This window comes from Asparagus officinalis, chromosome 5 (assembly GCF_001876935.1).
Source record: "Asparagus officinalis chromosome 5, Aspof.V1, whole genome shotgun sequence".
Taxonomy (NCBI): Eukaryota; Viridiplantae; Streptophyta; class Magnoliopsida; order Asparagales; family Asparagaceae; genus Asparagus; species Asparagus officinalis.
Window position 1 is genome coordinate 2,424,144 of NC_033798.1, and position 4,103 is coordinate 2,428,246.

Sequence of the window (4,103 nt, forward strand, 5' to 3'; positions counted from 1 at the left end):
ACTGTCTCGCGTGGGCGAGACAGTAAAAGTCTGTCTCGCCCGCGAGACAGTAAATACTGTCTCGCGTGGGCGAGACAGTAAAAGTCTGTCTCGCCCGCGAGACAGTAAAGACTGTCTCGCGCGGCGAGACAGTCAAGTCTGTCTCGCACGGCGAGACAGTCAAGACTTGTGTTCTTCTGCCTTTTTGGATGATTTCCTCTTGAGCTGTATTTGGATATCTTTCAGCATTTTTTGACGCCTACAGATACCCCCTCCAAAGTATTCCAGACTCAATCTTTTATAGAGGAGTTCTGGGATGCTTTGGATAAGATAGATCTTACTTACGATCCTTTCAATGCTTGGTTGAGTAGATCGTGTAGAGGAACCCGTAGGTGGCTTCAACTTTTGATCTCTTTGTCTCTCAATCTATTCAGTGCTTTGTAGAATAGTTAAGATTCTTCCCGGCATCGCGTTTATCGCTTGTCCATTGTAGAGATCTTGAATTAAAGCTGGAACTTGTACTTGTGAAATCAGCTCTTGTCGTCAAGTTGATACTATTTGGAATATTCAGGTTATTCTTAAGAATATTCTGAGTAATATTCTCCAGAAACTTCCTGTTGAAGGTAGGAAAACAGTTTAGACTCGTGTACCTATTGGAGTATTCAGGTTATTCTTAAGAATATTCTGAGTAATATTCTCCAGAAACTTCCTGTTGAGGGTAGGAAAACAGTTTAGACTCGTGTACCTATTGGAGTATTCAGGTCTCTTTTTTGTTGGTAGAGATGAACCCAGAATCGGAGAGGAAGAATTTTATATTCTATCTCCTGGTCTCTTGTTTGTTGGTAGAGATAAACCCGATGATGGAGAGGAAGAATTTTATATTTTATCTCCTGGTCTCTTGTTTGTTGGTAGAGATAAACCCGATGATGGAGAGGAAGAATTTTATATTCTATCTCCTGATCTCTTGTTTGTTGGTAGAGATGAACCCGGAATCGGAGAGGAAGAATTTTATATTCTATCTCCTGGTACAAAGGAAATTTAAAGTGGGATTTCTATTCAGAGAATCTGAATAAGGTTTGATCAATTGAAATTTGAAGCAATCTTAACTTTTATAGGTTTGATTGCACAAATCAAAGGTGGACCTCTTGTTCATGGAAGGAATCAAGAGGGGACTTTGGCTTTGGCCCTAACTATAGTAAGGTTTGACCAAGTGGGAGTTCTGAGATGATCCTAACTGTTTAAAGGTTTGATCATTCAATTTGTGGACCTCTCGTTCATGGAACGAATCGAGAGGGGATTTTGGCTTTGGTCCTAACTGTTTAAAAGTTTGACCAAGATGGGAATTTGAGGGAAGATTGATCTAAAGGGGTGATCGAATCTCATCTCAGCAAAAGAGTATTCGGAAGTCATAGTAGGAGTTTAGTGTTTATCACTTTATTCATAATGATCGGGGTTATCCCTAAGAATATTACATTTAACATTCTTCCGGGAACTTCCCGTTACATGAATTATCCACCCCAGGTTTCTTTGTAAAACTGGGTGTAATGAGGAGTACGTTATCCTCAGTCGCATGTTCGGGTTATCCTTAAGAATATAAGATTCTCCAGGAACTTCCCGTTATATAAATCATCCACCCCCAGTTTCCTTTGCGAGACTGGGTTTAACATTGTACTTAGTTGGATAACCGAGAAGCAGTTTATACTCATATACTCTTTGGAGTGAGGGGATACAGTTTATACTCGTGCACCCACTGGAGTTAGGGGAAACAGTTTATACTCGTGCACCCACTGGAGTAATATGGTCGTCTTTACTCGACTTCTTTCGTCGTTATGACGCCGGAGTCAATTAGGGCTTGGATCTTGTTTTTGAGTCCAAAGCAAATCTCGGTGAGATGAAGAATCCTTCTGTGGTACGCATAGTAATTCGGATCCGTAATCATCTTAGCACCATCATGATCTTTAATAGGTGGTAGCTCGATTTTGTCATTAGCGAGGAGGTATTCCAATATGGCTGGAGCTTCATCCTCTTCGAATGAATATTCTTTTTTGAAACTTCGGATCGAAAGTTGCGTTCCCAATGATTGCAGATGTCATTTGTTGGCCTCTCTCAACTTTCTTTCTTTTAAGAAAGTGTTCAGCTTGTTCGCCACGAAATTTTAACTCCTTCCAAGTTGTGGACGGCTCAACCCCCAGGACTTCCAGGACATCGATGGAGAGATTATTGTAGCATGTTTGCAAGATGAACTCTTCTGTAACAGGATCTTTGCAACTAATTGCCTTATCACGGAAGCGTTTGACAAAATTGTCGACTGACTCTCCGTCTTTTTGCTTCTCATCCAGAAGTGTTCCGATTGACACTTCAGTGTCATCATCAAAGAAATTGTTGAGGAATAAACTTTCCATGTCATCCCAGTAATTGACGCTCTCTGGCTTAAGCCGTCGGTACCAATCGAATGCGGGTCCGCGAAGGGTGCCAACGAATGACCGGACCATTAAAGCCTCATTTCCAGAGATCATGCCCAAATGAGACTTGAAATAAATCAAGTGCTGAATCGGCGAACTCTTCCCCTCAAACGGTGTGAAGTTAATCAGATTGAATTTGGTCGGGTATGGTATTGAATCCCATTCCCTCGGATAAGGACATGGAATACCCGCCTTCTTAACTTCTTGAGCCGTCATCAAAGCATTGATTTTGTCTTCAAGCTTTTTCATTTTCCCGTCATCGTCTCTTTCTGAATAATGTCGAGCAGAGATACTTGGGCCACCCCCAGTATTACTAAACGGTACAATTGAACCACCACCAATGTTGTTATTGGGAGGATCTGTTGAACCACCCCCAATATTATTGTCATTGGAAGGTGTATCAGCCATAATGACTTCATCCACTTCTGGATCACTGTCATCTACACCATTCTGAGTGTGGTGGCTGGATTCAGCTCGCTGACTGGACTCAGGAGGTTGAGGTTGTTGAATTAGCAATTCTCTCATTTGTTGAATAGCTAACTTCATCTCTGTCTTCACTTCAGCTCTAATTTCTTCACGTTGCTTCGCTAGAGCTTCTTGAAGTATTTGAGTGAACTGATCAGAGGTGATCGTGAGTACTTCTCTGAATGAGAGCGAATAATTCTTTTTCGAAATTTATTCACATCCCCAACTTGATAATACGATTCATCGGTATGATTGCCAAAAAATCGTATCGTCTGTTGGCATGACCTCCCAGGTATGACGATATCATTTGGTGAATGCGTCTTCTTCTGGGGGTGCAAAACCTTGTTGGCATTCTCAGGACAATTCATTTTTGTCTTTGAGCGATCCAAGGTTATGTCGGGAGTCGCACGTCTAAAACCACCCCCTTGTGGGTATGGAGTCTTGACGGGCTCCGAATGCTGATTTTGAACAACTCCATATTTTGGAATCCAAACTTGGCAGAGTTCCGATGGTTCTTTGGCCACCGTTTTCTTGTTCCTTTCTCGTCTTTGTTGTACTAGAGCACGAGCATGAGCAGCGTTTGCGCGACGTTTTTGTATACGTTCTTTGAGGGTTGAACGAGCCCTTTTGACTGTAGTCCATTCCTCCATCGCTAACTTAGCAGAGATATGAGTAATTGGTCGTTGAGACAACTGAACCACTCGATGCCTCCTCGACTCTAGGTCCGCGTGATAACGAACCCCGTCGGTTTGTTCCAATGCCTTAGCCAATTGACGAGCGCGGCATTGGCGTCGCCTTTGACGAGCCCTCTTTGTCAGTGGCGAATTTAGATCGAATGACTCCTTAATTAGGGAGTTATGTTATTGAGCAGAGTTGTTGTGATTAAAATTTTCAGCAACAATCGAGCCAGAGTCTTCATCCGTTGCATTTGATAACTTCATTGAAGATGAAATCTTCCTGCATTTGCGAGGCGAGGAAGACTTTACAGATGAGGACGACAAATACTCCTCAAACTTTGTTTGGTCGAACTCGTACTCGACCGTTGATTCAATCAGGATCTTGATGATTGGCTGCGACACGACGGTCTCGGCAGCGAGACCGTTGGCTCCCACTGTGGTCGCCAGTTTGTTTGCGTCAAAAGTTGGTTTTGTTATGGAATTCATTATATCTTCGGTCGATTACAACAAATTCAAAAGA

General features: G+C 42.5%; 1 pseudogene; it reads right to left on the minus strand.

Annotated features, from left to right (window-relative positions):
- Positions 1-4,103, minus strand: part of LOC109839873 — a 21,289-nt pseudogene that overhangs the window by 1,328 nt on the left and 15,858 nt on the right.